Consider the following 18563-nt stretch of genomic DNA (forward strand, 5'->3'; position numbering starts at 1 on the left):
GCTAAACCGTTACAAGGCAATAACCTTGCAAAAACCAGTCCATTATTTTTGGCCTAGTACAGCTTGTTTCTTCTCCCTTCTGCTTATAAAATCTCTTGCCTGTATTGCTTTTCCGAGTTCCTTTCTATCTGCTAGATTAGATGCTGTCTGATTCATGAATTGCTGAATAAAGTCGATAAGATCTTTAAAATTTACTCAGTTGAATTTTGTTTTTTAACAGATTGTATCATTTTTACTTCCACCAGCCATGCTTGGAAGTATTGCTTCACCCCTGCCTTGTCCCCAGTGAGTATTATAACTCAAACCATTTAAGTACAATAGATCGGCAAAAAATAGTACCTCATTGTTTTGTTTTACATGTCCGATTATCAGCAAGGCCAAAATACTTACAGTGTTTATTTGATGTTGTCATTTCTTCTTTGGTGGATTTCTGGTCAATAATGTTTGCTGTGAGGTTTCTGCCTTTTCATTTATTTATAAGAGCTATTTAAATGGTAAGACTATTAGCCCTTAGTTGTAATAATTGTAAATATTTGAAAATACAGGGCTCTAGAAGCACTTTTAATTTCACATATCCAACAAGTTCTCTTTGCTAGCTCTTGTTCACTGTATCATGGTGTATTACTGTTGTAACAAATTCCCACAAGCTTAGTGGCTTAAAGCAACACAGATGTATTCTCTCACAGTTATAGGGGTCAAAAGACCTAAAGTCAGGTGTCTGCAAGAAAGTCTGGTTTCTCCTTAAGGCTGGAATGGGAGAATCTGTCTTCTTGCCATTTTAGCTTCTAATGGACACCTTATCGGAGAAGGCAGTGGCACCTCACTCCAGTACTCTTGCCTGGAAAATCCCATGGACAGAGGAGCCTGGTAGGCTGCAGTCCATGGGGTCGCGAAACAACTGAGCGACTTCACTTTCACTTTTCACTTTCATGCATTGGAGGAGGAAATGGCAGCCCACTCCAGTGTTCTTACCTGGAGAATCCCAGGGATGGGAGAGCCTGGTGGGCTGCTGTCTGTGGGGTCGCAGAGTCAGAAATGACTGAAGCAACTTAGCAGCAGCAGTAGAACACCTTATATTGCTTGGTTTGGGGGTCCCTTTTCCATATGCAAAGCACATGACTCCAGTCTCTGCTCCTGCCACACATCACCTCTGCTTCTAACTTCTCCTACGTGCCTTTCATAAGGGCCATTGTGATTACACCAGGTCTACTCAGAAATCCAGGATAATATCCCGAACTCAGAGTTTTTAACTTAATCACATCTGTGAGGTCTCCTTTGTCATATTTTTCAGTTTTATTTACTTTTATTTTAAATAATTTTTAATTGGAATATAGTTGCTTACAATGTTGTATTAGTCACGACTGTACAGCAAAGCAGATCAGCTACACATATCCATATATCCCCTCTTTTGGATTTTCTTCCCACTTAGGTCACCAAAGATCACTGAGTAGAGTTCCCATTAGTCATCTATTTTATACATAGTATCATGTCATATATTTTAGTCAGAATTCTCCAGAGAAGCAGAATGAATGAATGGGATGTATAGATAGATAGATAAATGATAGATAGATAGATAAAAGGATTTGGGCCCAGGTGATTTTCAGGGCCAGCAAGTCCCAACTTGCAGGATAGGCTGTAACTCTTGAGACCCAAGAAAGAACTGACATTCAGTCAGAATCTGAAGACCGTCTGGAGGTGGGAATTCTTTCCTTTTGAGGGGCCTCAGTCTCTTTCCTCAGTCCCCCAACTGACTGGAGAAGACCCACCCACATTATGAAGGGTCAAAAATCTCCTTACCCAAAATCTACCACGGAGAAGGCAATGGCACCCCACTCCAGTACTCTTGCCTGGAAAATCCCATGGGCGGAGGAGCCTGGTAGGCTGCAGTCCATGGGGTTGCTAAGAGTCGGACACGACTGAGCGACTTCACTTTCACTTTTCATTTTCATGCATTGGAGAAGGGAATGGCAACCCACTCCAATGTTATTGCCTGGAGAATCTCAGGGATGGGGGAGCCTAGTGGGCTGCCGTCTATGGGGTTGCACAGAGTCAGACACGACTGAAGTGACTTAGCAGTAAAGTCTACCAATCTAAACGTTAATCCATCAAAAATTATCTTCACTGCAACATCTATAATACTGTTAGGTCAAGCAACACACTTAACATATAAAATTAACGATCACAGCACATAAAGCTTCAGGGATTAGGTTATGGACATATTTGAGGGGCCTCATTCAGCCTATTACAGTCTGCTAGGACTATGTTTTTGAATGAAAAGACAATATTCTCTTTTGAGGAAAAGTAGATATAATTTAGACTAACTACAACATTCCAAAACTCTCCTATTCTCATCAGAATTTTACAGTAACATAAGGGAATTTTCCCATGGTTCCTTTTACCTTCATTATGTGCAGTTTTGAGGAGAATTTCATATCGTATTATCCTTAGTAATAAAAAGAAAGATCTGCTTCTCTGATTAAAGCCCTTTTTCCATACTTTTGAAGAAGAAAATCTTTCTCTCTTTCTCTTGAATTGCTGTTCTCCCTTGGCAGGAAATATTTTATCAGTTCAGGCTCCTAATTGGATAGAAACATGCCTAATGTGGTGCTTTTCAGGGGCAGACAGGAGGCCTTTAGGTTTGGGGGACTAGAGACACACTTAAGTAGGAATCTGTTCCCTTTGGTCCCTCAAAATATTTGAAAATGACTGTGAAATGGGAGTAATAGGAGGATTCTCAGAGAGTGGTTCCAAGCTGCTAGAACTTCAATCCTGAGCTGCCTATTCCCTCCAAAGACAAACAAAAGCAAGACTCAAAGGAGTGACTGCTTGAAAAAAATCTTGCTTCTGTTAACACATAAAATAACATCTATTGCTATTATCTGAATGATTACTTCTGCATTGCCCCTGAAAATCTTTTGCCAAAGAAATTGTAATCACAATGGAAATCTTTACTCCTTTCAATACAGCATTTTCTCAAGCCTTGGATTATAGGAGATTTGGTTAGACACCCACACCCTCAATCCACAGCTGAGAATTTGTAACTCATCCCCCGGTTACATGGACTAAGGAGCCCTGATTGGAGGGTATCATGGATAAGTCCCCAGGTGGTAGTCTGTGGAATAAACATAATAATGACTGATGTCTTTTGAAACTTACCTGGTGCCAACCCACACTGGTGGCTCAGTGATAAAGAATCCACCTGCCAATGCAGGAGATACAGGTTCAGTCCCTGGGTCAGGAAGATCCCCTGGTGAAGGAAATGGCAACCTGCTTGCCTGGAGAATTCCATGGACAGAGGAACCTGGCAGGCTACAGTTCATGGGATTGCAAAAGTGTCAGACACAACTTAGCAACTAAACAACAACAACAAACCCACGTGTTGAATGCTTTACAGGCACTGTTTCAGTTCTGCTAGATAATATCCTTCCCAGGCAGAACCCATTATACAGATGAAGAAACTGAGGCTTAGGCTCTCATCTAAGCAAGATTCCATATCATTGGAATTCAGGCCTGTATGATAGCTGAGCCATGTTTAGCCTTATCATGGATTTAATTGTGCCCTCCCAACTCCCAAATTACATGTTGAAGTCCTAATCCCAGTACCTCAGGATGTGGTACCTTATAAGTACCTTACTTGGAGATAGGATCTTTAAATATGTGATTAGTTAAGATGAGGTTTTTCTGAGTAGCGGGGGCTGCCTAGGCCGATGACCAATGTCCTCATAGAAGAGGGAAAATTGACCCAGAGAGAGACACGCATAGAGGGAAGACAATGTGAAGATGCTAGGGGAACATGGCCATCTACAAGCCAAGGAGAGAGGTCTGGGCAGATGCTCCTCACAGCCCTCAGAGGAAGCAGGCAGCTGACACCTTGATCTTGGACTTTCAGCCTCTAGAACTGTGAGTCCACACGTTTATGCCATTTAAGCTACCTGGTCTTTTGTTACAGCAACTTCAGAAAATTAATACAAACTCCTAAACCACGGTATTTTTAAATACTGAATCTCTGCATGATGGGAGGTCTTGATTGGCCTCTGGCCCCCAAACATGCAACTCACCATTACAAGGGTGTAATTGAGGCAGGAGATAGGTGGGTGCCAGGCACTTACAATCTGCCTCCTGCTCGCTCTCCAAAATAGAAATAACAGAAACAGGGTGAAGAGTCAGGCTTTGTCTCCTGAGGACATCTTATATTAACAGTCATGGAAGGAACAAAGAGGGGCTAAACCTGTTTGAGTAAAGGATCACATATTCCTGCTCTTTGATGCAAGGAAGACACTACATATGCACAAAAAGGCTCCTCAGGGTTAAAAGGCAGGGATGCAAGGCCATAAGGATTTTTGCTATCCCCGCCTCCCTAAATGTCCTTTCGCTGAAATTCATCTTGGCTGAGGGGTGCATGCATGCCTAGGGGAAGGTCTTGAGTCAAATTAGCGGGCTGGGCAGGTGGTAAAACAAAACAATTGGCCAAAGGGAAGACAAAGACCCTGAAAATTGCCTGGTGGTAAAGGATTTAAACTTCTCAAAGGTGTAACTCTCCCACTGAGCCCTCCTGGCTGTCTTTCTGCACATACTCTCCTTTTTCCAACAAATGCTCTGCTTTTTTCTTTACCTTCTGCCTCCTCATCAGAGTTTTCTTGTTGAGGCAGGCAAGGACTGGGGATTTAGGCTCAAGTCACTGGCCTTTATGGCCTAGCTAAGGCTTCTGTTTTTCACCCAGGTGGCCAGAGTCCAATTCCTAGTCGGGAAACTAGGGTCTCACTTCCAGCTACTTCTCACTGCTTACCTCAAGCTACCAGTTGCTGCTGTGCTGATTTCAGATTTTGTCTGAAATCAAAAGGATTGGGGTGAGTGCCTGACATGCATTCCTTCGTTTCCATGCCGGTGCCATCGGATCTTTGCACTGCTCTGTCATCCTCTGATTTCGATTGAACTGTGGATGCACAGGGCCACAGCCCAGAGAGCGTAATGACTGACTGAGAGTCGCACAGCGAGCAAGTAGAAGTTCCTTGGCTCCCTCTCTCTGCGGTGGCCTCTCTCTTGGGTGGAACAGGGACTCTCCCAAACAATGTGAAAAGCCCTCCCTGACCTCAGGTGGCACGAAAATTCTACAAGAGTTAAGTCATGGCCTGAAGAGTCCTGGGAGGACATACTATAGGGTCTAAATCCTCAGCATGCGTGGTTGCTGCTGCCTAACTATTTCAGCAGGCAGGAATAAAGTCCTGGGGAGAATGAACTGAGATGGTTGAGCTTGGATGGGGCTGGAGGGAGAGAGAAGAGAGGCAGGATCTGCCCGGTTGGAGCATCAACCCGTGTTTCACAGAAGGTCTTTGGTTGAAGGTGAGGAAACAGGAGCAGAGGAGCTGAAAAGCACCGAGGCACACTCACCTACTTCCCAATTTGCCTGAGCAGGTCCTGGCATGGGGTTAATTGCCCACTTTTCCTACCCTGTACCTGGAAACCTTCCCAGTCTGCACATCTGTCAGGGCTGGGCAGCACCCCTCCGCTGCAGGACACATCCAAGGGAGGGTAGGGGACGGACCAGCAGACTCCCTCTCACTACTCCCCTGCCCCGCCCCCGCCCCTGCTTGAGAACCATCTGGCCCAGGAGCATCTGCTGGGCAGTGGGGTGTTCTGAACAGCTCCACAGCCCTTTGTCAGTTTGGATGTTTAACTCTCCACTTGGCTCAGCTAATAGGCTCCCAAAGAGCCAGGGCTTCCCCATCGAGGCAGGAGGAGCTGGCTCGAGTTTCCCAGAATGAAGGATTTAGGAGAAAAACAAGCTTGTTCAAGCTGGGCCCGCTCCACTTTCTGCAGCGATTTCAGTGTTTTCATACCTTTGTCTTTTCACCAAACTCCTCAAATAGCCCAGTGAGGAAAATGTATTATCCCCATTTCATAGATGAGAAAACCGAGGCTCTGAAAGTCACCATGATTAATTAAAGACCTGAAGCGCAAACCCCAGCTCTGAGGGAAGCTTGTCCGGGTCCTCTTCTGATGCCTCTGTGAAAAGCCAGAGAAGAATTGCAACAGGAAACAAGATGCCCTCGCAAGTCTGTCTCAAAATTCATCACACTGAGGGTACTGAGTGCCAGTTCCTAGCGGGGGATGACAGTACTCAAAAAAGAACACCCTGCCCCTCAGGCACACTCCTCACAGCAGGGGGACCTACAGGCACCATTCATCACTGTGTTTACAATGAGGGCTGGCATCTGGAGTTTAAAAATGACGGTTTGCACAGGTCACATCATAGCATATTTTTAATTTTGTATTTATTTTTTTATTCTTAATTGCATATTTAAAAAAAACCTAGAGCATTAAAAAAAAAAAGCACTACAATCACCAAAACATGATAAGTGGCATCACTGAAGTGTTGCTCCAACAAGTACTGAGAGATGGAAGCTCTTGTTTTCTGCAGCAACACGCAGAGCCATCCTTGGCATTTGTCTCTTTCACGTATCCAGGGAGATCACCAAGAGACACGTCATGTGCCCATGGAGACAGGAAGCAGAGGCAGAAGCATGGTCAGCACCTTCAGATGTCATTATATTGTTTGATTCCAGTGATGTGCGGGGGAAAAGCTGTGGACACGGTGCAGTGGAGGCACCCTGAGACAGGAGGACCACGGTCACTGGAGCCCTGCTATGTGACTGGTGATGCTCTGGCTGCTTACATCATCACCTCCTTCATTCCTTCAGTAACACTGTGATGTCGGTGCCATTGAAGCTGAATCTGGCTTCTGTATCCTGACATCAAATGTCATCTCAGAGACAGTTTTGGGTGAAGCAGAAAAGAGTAGCTTTATTTCTTTGTCAGGCAAAGGGTACCCCATAGCAGCTAATGCCCTCAAAACTGTGTGTCCTGACCTGGAGGGGATAGTGAGAAGTTTTATGGTAATGATTCAGAGAGGGCTTATGGACATTCTTCTGGTTGGTTTTTGGTGAGGTAAGTGGGAGTCAGCATCACCAACCTTCTGATTCCAACTGTCTGGGGTCTACTTGCTTGTGGGCAGCACTCTGTTAATTTCTCCCCCCTGGTAGGGGGTTTCAGTATCTGCAAAACAGCTCAAAGATACTGCTGTGTATATGCCTTGATGCGGAACCAGGACCTGGCCTCAAGGCTGCACTACTGTTTCTCTTGACAGTTCCCCTCTTGTCTCTGCATCCCCTCCCTTCCCTAATTAGCAACTGTTTGAACCTGCTCCTTGGAAATCAGGGAAGGAAGGTCAGGGGGGACCCGAATGAAGCCTATTTCCTGTAATAGAAATAGGATCCTGCTCTGTATCACCATCCTAGTCCAAGGTACAGTTGAGGAAAGGGCTGAATCCTCACCTAGAGGCCACGTGTCTGTCTAGTCAGTGATCAAAAAAGGACTTGAGCCCAGGCTGTCTGATTCCAGAGCCTGGGCACACGATTGCTGAGTCATTGAAGAGGCTGGCAGCCAGGAGTCTCTGCAGCTTCAGGTGTGGCTGACAAAGGCTCCCTGAGAATGTCCACAGGTGAAAAGCTTGGTTTGGAGGGAAGCCTGTGGTTGTCAGCCACAGCCGGGTGTTAGGATAACTGGGAAAGATTTGCTAAACCTGGTCCTGAAATAGGGTTTCTGATTTTTGGGGGATGGGGTCTGCCCATTGGAATTTTTAAGATCTCCCCAGGGTTGGGGACTGCTGTTCTAAAGGAAGGGAAAAGGTTGGGAGAGCATTCATTTCCCCCATCAGGGGTAGCCCTACCTACCTTACTTACTTACCCATGCAGATAATCAGACTTTACTTGAGTGATTTTTTTTTTTATTTTATTTTTAAACTTTACATAACTGTATTAGATTTGCCAAATATCAAAATGAATCCGCCACAGGTATACATGTGTTCCCCATCCTGAACCCTCTTCCCTCCTCCCTCCCCATTCCATCCCTCTGGGTCGTCCCAGTGCACCAGCCCCAAGCATCCAGTATCGTGCATCGAACCTGGACTGGCAATTCGTTTCATACATGATATTTTACATGTTTCAATGCCATTCTCCCAAATCTTCCCACCCTCTCTCTCTCCCTACTTGAGTGATTTTTATGCCTGGCCTAGCTCTCTGATAGAGACGGGGGAGCCTGGTGGGCTGCCGTCTATGGGGTTGCACGGAGTTGGACATGACTGATGCGACTTAGCAGCAGCAGCAGCAGCAGGACTAGGTGAAGGGGGGCTTCCACTGTGGCTCAGCTGTAAAGAATCCACCTGCAATATAGAAGACACAGATTCGATCCCTGGGTCGGGAATGTTCGCTGGAGGAGGAATTGGAACCCACTCCAGTGTTCTTACCTGGAGAATCCCATGGACAGAGGAGCCAGGCAGGCTACAATCCATGGGATCACAAAGAGCTGGACACGACTGAGCGACTTCACCACCACCACCAGGACTTGGGGGAGGGGTGGCTAATGGGTTGGGGGAGGACAGGACACAAGGAGGAGGGGCTGCCTGGGGAGGCAGCACAGGGCTGAAATTCAAGAGTTAATGCATGTGCAGCAGCCAAGCCTCTCAAAGAGCGGGGAAGAGGCCCCTCTGCCCACTGTTGGAGCGAGAGCAGATGTGGAGGATTTAATGGCTTACTGAGCTGGGAGCAGCTGCCAGGTGACTTGGCTGAGTTATGGGTCCAGGCTGCTCCTTCCCCGGCCTGGCCCAGTCCTGCCAGGGAGCCAGCTTTGGAGAAGGATGTGAGCCCCTCAGGGCCTTGGAGTGCAGTGGGAAAGGAGGTCAGCAGAAACTGCTGAAGGGTGGGGATGGGGCGTGGTGAGCCCAGCCCTGGGCTGGTGTCAGTCCCCTGAGATTCCTGGTTCTGACCATCCGCTCTGTGAGGTTGGGCAAGACTTTCCCCTTTCTGGCCTCATCCACAAACTGACCAGAGGGAATCTGCCATCATTCCCAGCACTGATCTCCCCCAAAACTCTCAAGGTGAAGCTGGAGGAGGCTGTGGGACTTCCGTCGTGGTACTTGCAGGAAGAGGCAAGGGCCAGGCTCAGCAGAGAGGATGGTAAAATAGTCACTGTTGTCATGCATAGTTTAATTCCTAGGGTTTATTGAACACTTCCTGTGTGCCTGGCGGTGTGCCAAGGGCAGAACAGGTTTTACTTTATTTATTCTTTGCACTCTGCAAAGTACTTAATGTCACTATCCCTATTTTACAGATGAGAAAACTGAGGCTTGGGGAGAGGCTACATGGCAGAACTCTGACTCAAACCTGATGTTGCTGGATTTTAGAGCTGAGCTCTTGGCACCCATGGCAGTTCTTCCATGGGTCTTGCACGGTGGTTAAGAGCCCAGACTGGAGACAGTCAGCTGGGGCTCAGATTCTGGCTCTCGCACTTCCTGGAGGAACCCTGTAGATTTCAAGCAGAACTGGGAAAATGTAAATAATTAATGCTTGATATTGTTCAGTTGGTTCCAGGTAATGAAGCTGTTGGATTTGTGGCTCCCAAGCTATTCTCATCCTTGGGCAGGACAATATCCAAGTGTTCACTGTGTCCCCAGGGGTGACCAGAGACAATCCGATGGGCAGAGAAGAGGGGTGGGGGGTCCTTTGCCGCCGCAGCTTGTGAGTCGTGAGTGGGAGGGCTGGGAGCAGCGGGCCCAGGTGTGTGGAGAATGCACATGGGGCGACCGCAGGAGCACACGAGACCTGCACTTCTTTGTGCCCCTAAATCAGGCCCTTACCCCAAGGGTGTCCAGGCTTGTGCTTGTTTGCCGGAGGCACATCCCAGCTTCCTGGAGGGGAGCTGTTGTGGCCCAAGAATGAGTCGATCTGGGGGCTCTGTGGTCTGCGGTTCACTAATACGAAAATAGATCTGTTTTCCAGCCCTTTTATTCCACATACAAAGGGATCACCGGCTGCTCTGGCTTTCTCTTTCCAACAACAATGATGCTATCAATACCCTCCCGGGGACATCTTTATTTGAAGGCTGGGAGGTATGAATTTTATCATTGCAGATAATCCTACTGCTTTACAAAATATTCTAAACAAAGTGAGCCACTCCAGCTGTCTGCTAAGGCTGGTTTTCTAGAATCCGATGGGCTTTTATTTGATGAGTCCTCCCAGCCCCCCCCAGCTCTTCTTCACGGGTCTGAATGGCCTTTGCCAATGGAGAAAGCCTTTCTGGAAAGTTGTGAAACTTGATTTCAGCCCAGAAATGAGCCCTGTGTGGAAACGATGGTCTTTTTGAATGGCTCTTCTAGGACACAGCCTCGATTTCCGTGTGCTGGAATTTGTGACAAGTAATATCACTTGCCCTGATTGAGTTATAAAATCTGAGGCTCAGAAGGGCCAGAGAAATCACCTAGAAACTAAATTCTAGTCTAACCTTGCGTTTTCCAGGTGGGAAAACTGAGGCCCAGAGGGGGGAAAAATGTGACCTATCTGAAGTCACAAAGCTAGTGGGTGGCAGAGAAAGGTCTGTGCTCAGGCACCTTCCTCTCCAGCCCCAGTGTCTCCCAGGCTTGTGACATGTGCTGCTGATGGTGCCCTAAGTGGCTCCTGGTGGCGTCAAATGACATTAAATTACACTGATGTATTTAGAGAGAAAATTATTCCCTTTCAGCTTTACTTTTACGCTTGATGGTAGCGGGGAGAAAAGCTTAGTTTGGTATCTTTGGCACTTCCGTGACAATATTTCTCTCTCTTCATCACATTTACAGAGCAGACTTCTGTTTGAGACTAGGTAATGATATCTGGTTTGTATTTAATAACACTGTTTTGTTTTCATTACGTTTATTTGTAATGTTACCACCTAATATGGCTCATTTCCCACTGAGGGTTTATTTTGAATGACTGTTTTCAAATAACTGTATTTTTCTTAAATTAAAAAATAATGTTGTTTAAGCTTTTTAAAGTGAATTCATGTATGTAATTAACAATGTAGGTGGTCTGTGGTTGTGACAAAGCTCCTAAAGACAGCAATGTGAAAGCCTGAAGTTTGGAAACTATTAATAACTGTCGCTTTGTACCTGGTACTTCCTATAAATGGCTTCAGGGCTGAAGTCCATTGGAAAGAATTTCCAGAAAAGGGTGCTGAACTTGAACTCATTTATCTTGCCTGCTTAGGTCTCAGTCTTACTGAAGTATTGGAGAAGGAAATGGCAACCCACTCCAGTACTCTTGCCTGGAAAATCCCATGGACTGAGGAGCCTGGTAGGCTATAGTCTATGGGGTCGCAAAGAGTCGGACACGACTGAGCGACTTCACTCACTTACTGAAGTATTCTATTGGACTTTCCCCCCACCCCTTGTTCCTGACCATTTTCCTCTAGTAGAAGCAGGATCTTGCCCATTGTAAGTGCACATAAACGGAGGCTTGTTGATTACAGTGCTGGCCTGAGGGTCCTAGCTCAGCCCCTCCGCTCACTACATCCAAGCCATGGCCCGCCTGCCATTGACTTTGTCTTCAACTGCACTTCAGAAAGCTCAGGCTGAATGAATAATCTATGCACCTTTTACATTTTTGTTTCCTTGTTTTTTAACTGCGAGGTTGTCATGGGAGTTCCAGGGTCAGGTTGCTGTTGTTCAGTCGCTTAGGCGTGTCTGACTCTTTGTGACCCAATGGAGTGCAGCGAGCCAGCCTTCTGCATCCTTTACCCTCTCCTGGAGTTTGCTCAAACTCATGTCCATTGAGTTGGTGATGCCATCCAAATGTCTCATCCTCTGTCATCCCCTTCTCCTCCCGCCCTCAATCTTTCCCAGCATCAGGATCTTTTCCAATGAGTCGGCTCTTTGCATCAGGTGGCCAAAGTATTGGTGCTTCAGCTTCAGCATTCGTGCTTCCAATGAATATTCAGGGTTGATTTCCTTTAGATTTGACTGGTTTGATCTCCTTGCTGTCCAAGGACTCTCAAGAATCAGGTTGGAAGCATTCAAATCCTTTTTCTACTCCTTTTTAGCTATGTGCCTTTGGGCAGGTTTCTTAGTCTCCCTGGGCCTTGGTGTCTATATTTATAAATAAAGGATGAAGAGGTGAAGCCAAGACCAGGAGTGCTGTGGGCATCTCAGACTCATCTAGGAGATTCAAGTGTCCCCAGGGCACCTGATGAGCTAGTCAGACAGGTGGTGGAGAACCCTGGAAAGCTGGCTGGTTATTCATACAGCGGCTTCTTTTGTCACTGCTGCAGTGAACTTCCCTGAGGGTAAGGTCCCCACAGTGCATCACAACACTGTGAGTGTCGGGTGAAAGAATTAACTGAGTTGGGTGGGTTCAGACTGGATTGTATGGGAACAAGAGATTCTAATCATCTATCCATCCAGAAGATTCCTTTTCAGCATCTGCAGTATGACAGGTGGCAAGGCTTTCTATGCACCAGGGCCAGCTCCCATGACAGCTCTACCTGGAAAGGCTCTTGGATCCACTACTTACTATGTGATCTTGAAGAAGTTACTGAATGTCTCTGGGTTTCAGCTTCCTCATCTATTAAAAAAAAATGGGTCTAATAATGGGAGTCACCTGGTAGAGGGGCTGTGAGGAAAATACAGTGTGGGAAATTCCTTAGGAAAGTGTGAGCACAAAGGGTAAATCCGTACACTCTGTGCCAGCCACTGAGACCCTGGGTGGTGCTGGGATGGAGTAGAGTCAAAAGGATGCAGTCCTGCCCTCATGGCAATGATAGTTGAGTAGGGGACAATGGACAGAAAATAAGCAGACAAAAACATGCAGTTAGAACTCGTGGCAAGTGCCGTGCAGGAAACAGACAGGGTGTTGAGAGACGATGATGCTAAGGGCTATTATTATACTCTTCGATGCTGGCATCAAGTCAGACCTGTCTGGGGAGACTATTTGAGTGAGACCTGAAGGATGAGACTGAACCAGCGTCAAAAAGGGCCGAGCAGTGATTCAGACCAAGTGAGCAGCCTGTGAGGAGACCCTGGGCTGAGAACCAGGGCAAGGGTGGTGTGCAGCAGCTGGAGAGTACTAGGGCCTCCTCCCTGGAGCGTGCAGGAAAGGAAATTTTCTAAGGCCACCCAAGATGCTCCTTTTTATCTGGGATTGACTCCATCACATCGACTCAGAAGCACCGAAACTGCATCTCTTCGAGGAGGACACATTCATTCTGGTCTGTTGTGACCTGTCTTTGTTTACCTGCTGTGAGGCTGGAGAGAAGCTTTCTCCATCAGGCAACACCCAAATTCCTGCCATTTTGCTAAAGACAAAAAGCAGGCCTGGGATGTTCCTGGTGATCGAGTGGCTAAGACTCCGAGCTCCCAAGGCAGGGGGCCCCAAGTTTAATCCCTGGTCAGGAAACTAGATCCCACATGCCTATTGACTTAAAAAAGTAGTCAAAGCCTGAAAGTTGAGCATTATATTTTATTTGGGGGGAATTTTTAGGACTTCAAGTCTGGGAGACAGCATCTCAAATGACCTGAGAGAACTGCTCCAAAGGGGCAGGGGGTGGAGCCAGGTTATATGAAAGTTTGCAACAAGGGGCAAGTAGCCTGAGCATCAAAAGATTATTGCTTACAGAAGAAAATCAGGTGTCTCAAGAAACTTAGCACTTTTCTATGTTTGGGAAGATACAAGAGTCTGGGTTTACTGAAATCATTCCTCTCCTATGCATCTCAGCTACCTGGAGCCAGCATCCTGTGATTTGATTTTTCCCTTCCTTAGTTCCTCATTCACCACAGGGAGTGGCAGCAGACTGAACTGTGATTGTTCTTTCTGGGTGTCGCCCAGGCTCAGAAATTCACATTTGGGGGCCGGAAGAACTGATGGTTGTGACATCTTTGTCTATTGATATGGCAGGAAACACTCCATTTCACATGCCTCAGCTAAAGATCTCCCAGGTCAAAACAAAGATTGAAGATCCCCATGTGCTGCAACTAAGACCTGGAACATCCAAATGAATAAATACGTATTAAAAAAAAAAAGAAGAAGAAGAAGAAGCAGGCCCCATGGAGAGAGATGAAGTTGCATGAAAAGTGCTGGTCCCCAGGGAGGCCAAGGTTCTGGGGACCACGCAGATGGCCAGGGACAGAGTAAAGGGACAAAACAGATTAGATAGTTAAACCCTCTAGGACATCGTCAGTAAAGAAAGAAGCATGAGAGGCCCCTTAAGTTAATGATCACTCAAGAAAGCAAGTTTGCTTAACCACAAAACCAAGCAGGCTTGCTTAGCAACAAAACACGCCACAGAAGCATGAGACATGCCCCCAAACAATAAAATAACGGTGGACTAAGATCCGCATCCTGCCCTGGGAGCTCAGTAGGTTAATGATTCCTAGGACGTGCTGCTTTGCACACACTAAAACAAAAATACGAGGAAAACATGATTAGTATACTGAAATCTGATATGATTTATCATATTTTAGTATATGTTACCACCTTTTTTTGCTCATAGACATATCAGATCAGATCAGATCAGTCACTCAGTTGTGTCTGACTCTTTGCGACCCCATGAATCGCAGCACGCCAGGCCTCCCTGTCCATCACCAACTCCCAGAGTTCACTCAGACTCACGTCTATCGAGTCAGTGATGCCATCCAGCCATCTCATCCTCTGTCGTCCCCTTCTCCTCCTGCCCCCAATCCCTCCCAGCATCAGAGTCTTTTCCAATGAGTCAACTCTTCACATGAGGTGGCCAAAGTACTGGAGTTTCAGCTTTAGCATCATTCCTTCCAAAGAAATCCCAGGGCTGATCTCCTTCACAATGGACTGGTTGGATCTCCTTGCAGTCCAAGGGACTCTCAAGAGTCTTCTCCAACACCACAGTTCAAAAGCATCAATTCTTAGGTGCTCAGCCTTCTTCTTCATATACATATAGATAGATGGATGATGAATAGATAGATACAGAGATAGATATATGCTTTATTACAGGCAGATGACTACACCACTTCAACCCTAACAGCTTGGTGGAAGCTTGCTTGGCTTCTAGTTTGGGTTTGAGCACCGCCCTGAAATTCTTATGGATTGAGGCCAGCTGAAGCTATACCTCCACTTGTGTGTGAAGTAATGAGTAAGAACAGCTGACACTGGTCCAGTACTCAGGACTCATCCAGAATATGTACTTTATTGGTGTTTTCTTGGTCAGCCCTTATCACACTAAGTATTACAATATCTCATGTTAAAAATGGGGCAACTGAGGCATAGGAAGGTTGAGTAACCTGACAGGGGTCCAACAGGCTGTCAGTGGCAGGGTCAGAAGACAGTCTCCTTTAGGATGGACTGGTTGGATCTCCTTGCAGTCCAAGGGACTCTCCAGAGTCTTCTCCAACACCACAGTTCTAAAGCATCAATTCTTCAGCGCTCAGCTTTCTTTATAGTCCAACTCTCACATTCATACATGACCACTGGAAAAACCATAGCCTTGACTAGACAGACCTTTGTTGACAAAGTAATGTCTTTGCTTTTTAATATTCTGTCTAGGTTGGTCATAACTTTCTTTTTTTCTTTTAATTTCATGGCTGAAATCACCATCTGCAGTAATTTGAAAGCCCAGAAAAATAAAGTCTGACACTGTTTCCACTGTTTCCCCATCTATTTGCCATGAAGTGATGGGACCGGATGCCATGATCTTAGTTTTCTGAATGTTGAGCTTTAAGCCAACTTAAGCGCAGCAGCTGCGACAGACAGCGCAGAAGTGCAGCCGAGAGGAGCTACCCCACGTCCAAGGAAAGAGAAACCCAAGTAAGATGGTAGGCACTGAGAGAGGGTATCAGAGGGCAGACAGAAGGAAACCACAATCACAGACAACTAGCCAATCTGATCACATGGACCACAGCCTTGTCTAACTCAATGAAACTAACCATGCCGTGTGGGACCATCCAAGATGGACGGGTCATGGTGGAGAGGTCTGACAGAATGTGGTCCACTGGAGAAGGAAATGGCAAACCACTTCAGTATTCTTCCTTTGAGAACCCCATGAACAGCATGAAATTAAACCCCTTACAATTATACAATGGAAGTGACAAATAGATTCAAGGGAACATATCTGATAGATAGAGTCCCTGAAGAACTATGGAAAGAGGTTTGTGACATTGTACAGGAGGCAGTGATCAAGACCATCTCCAAGAAAAAGAATTGAAAAAAGGCAAAATGGTTGTCTGAGGAGGCCTTACAAATAGGACTTCCCTTGTGGCTCAGCTAGTAAAGAATCCACCTGCAATGTGGGAGACCTGAATTTGATCTCTGGGTTGGGAAAATCCCCTGGAGAAGGGAAAGGCTACCCAGTCCAGTATTCTGGCCTGGAGAACTCCATGGACTGTGTAGCCCATGGGGTTGCAAAGAGTCAGAAATGATTGAATAACTTTCACTTCACTACAAATAGCTGAGAAAAGAGAAGTTAAAGGCAAAGGAGAAAAGGAAAGATATTCCCATTTGAATGCAGAGTTCCCAGCAATCCCACTACTGGGCATATGTACTGAGAAAACCACAACTCCAAAATACACATGGACCACCATGTTCATTGCACCAGTATTTGCAATAGCTAGAACATGGAAGCAACCTAGATGTCCATTGACATATGAATGGATAAAGAAGTTGTGATATAAACACACAATGGATTGTTACTCAGCTGTAAAAAGAAACAAATTTGAGTCAGTTATAGTGAGGTGTATGAACCAAGGCTGCTGTTGACTACTTATTTCTCCCTGATCTTGCATCCCCTCCCTTTCTTGTTTAGCAACTGTTTAATTCTGCCCATTTCAACTCAAGGAAGATCATGGAGGCTGGGGGGAAGGCAATTTCCTGTAATTAAGAAAATAGAGGACACAGAAAGTCTCTGTGCCCAGAAGCCCCACTGGGCTCTGCAGAGAATCATCTGGGGCAGGATAAGGCAGCAAAGAGAGTGTCTAGAGGAAATGATGCCAAAAGAGACAGGTGAGAGAGTGGGACCTGTGTATCCACAGCACAGGTGAGCTGGCTTGGAAGCTGTCAAGGGCAAATGAGAGGCCCCCTGTCTTTTCCTGGCCTTGTGAAAATCCAGGAGGATTCTTATTAGAGTTCCACAATAATGTGCTATTATAAAAAAAAAAAAAAGAATAAATAGTTGAATCTCTGTGAAGTGTCTGGTCATATATTTAACTTTCAATATGTCCTCTCTGAAATCTGTTAGGAATTCAGCTTGCCTTCTCTGTATGTGAACCTTAGTACTGTACTTGGCTACTCAATCCCCATCTGCCCAGTGTCCACGGAAACTGTCCTCGGTGGACCCCACCTGGTGGAACCTGCTCAAGAGAAATCTGAGAGGTGCAGTTTCCCCTGACTGCCAAGCCATTCAGTACCGCGGACAGCTCCTCTCTTTGGCGGCTGGTAATTCCATCTCAGATTTTGATGGCAATGATGCTTGCCTATTTCCACAACCTTGTCAACTATTAAATTGTGCAGAACCCGCAGGCCAGATATGTAGAGATTCACTCTCCTCCTCCAGTGCTTTCTATGGAAATGCTGCAGGGTACGCCAGGAGCCTTCCTAGAGGTGGTTTGGAGGGGGAGATGACTTGTCCTCCCATTTGACAACTTATCTCAAATAAGAAGGCTGGGCTGACTGACCAGATGCACAGGGAAAGAGCTTGGGAGCTGCCTCTAAGGTTTACAAAGAAATCTCTCAAGGCACTCCTTGGCGTTAAAGTGCTGATGCCTCTGCCAGTGGTTAGGTTTCAATGTTGTTCAGTCGCTAAGTCATGTCCAACTCTGCAACCCCACAGACTGCAGCATGCTAGGCTTCCCTGTCCTTCACTGTCTGTCAAGGGTTCATGTTCAAATTCATGTTCATTGAGTCAGTCATGCCATCCAATCATCTTATCCTCCATTGTCCCCTTCTCCTCTTGCCCTCAGTCTTTTCCAGTATTAGGCTCTTTTCCACTGAGTTGTCTCTTTGCATCAGGTCACCAAAGTATTGGAGCTTCAGCTTCAGCATCTGCCCTTCCAATGAATATTCAGCATTGATTTCCTTTAGGATTGACTGGTTTGATCTCCTTGATAATTTCAATAAGCTAATATTTTTTGAGATTCTGATTTTTAGCATTTTAATTTTCCTAACACTTTCTAGTGCAACCCCAACTCTCACCATCAGAAACTTTGGTGAATGTTGAGTGTTTCTGCATTTCTGATTGCTAGAAAAGAACCAACCCAGATTTTAATTTATGTTTGGTTGAATTTTCCAACACCAATTCCTTCTCCCATGATGGTTGGGTATGGGGACACCTGATACTCAGAAGAGAGGAAGTCAACCTACTTTTTAGATGGTTCTGTCTCATATTTTGGGTGCCTGGGACCAGGTCTGAGGACATATACATGTTTCACACAACTGCAAATATTTGTTAAATAAGACAATTTATTCCACAAATATTTATTGAACACCTAATATGTGTCAAGAACTTTTCTGACCACTAAAGTGGTATATATTCTAGTGAGGCATACAGGCCACAATCAAACTTAAAAAAATGAATTGAAGGGACTTCCCTAGTGGTCCAGTGTGTCCAAGACTTCACTCTCCCAATGCAGGGGGTCAGGGTTCAGTCCCTGGTTGGGGAACTAGATTCCACATGCCTCAACTAAATATCCCACAGGCTGCAAGGAAGATAGAAGATCCCACATGCTGCAACTAAGACTG

At 45.9% G+C, this 18563-nt stretch overlaps 1 long non-coding RNA gene across 1 annotated transcript; it reads right to left on the reverse strand.

Moving 5' to 3' along the window:
• Positions 1-6659: 6659 nt before the first annotated feature.
• On the reverse strand, positions 6660-7414 carry LOC129632015 (uncharacterized). Its single transcript, XR_008704263.1, has 2 exons — positions 7332-7414; positions 6660-6746 (listed from the first exon to the last, which is right to left on the reverse strand). It is a non-coding gene; the product is annotated as an uncharacterized LOC129632015 (long non-coding RNA).
• Positions 7415-18563: the final 11149 nt, after the last annotated feature.

This window comes from Bubalus kerabau, chromosome 17 (assembly GCF_029407905.1).
Source record: "Bubalus kerabau isolate K-KA32 ecotype Philippines breed swamp buffalo chromosome 17, PCC_UOA_SB_1v2, whole genome shotgun sequence".
Lineage (NCBI taxonomy): Eukaryota > Metazoa > Chordata > Mammalia > Artiodactyla > Bovidae > Bubalus > Bubalus kerabau.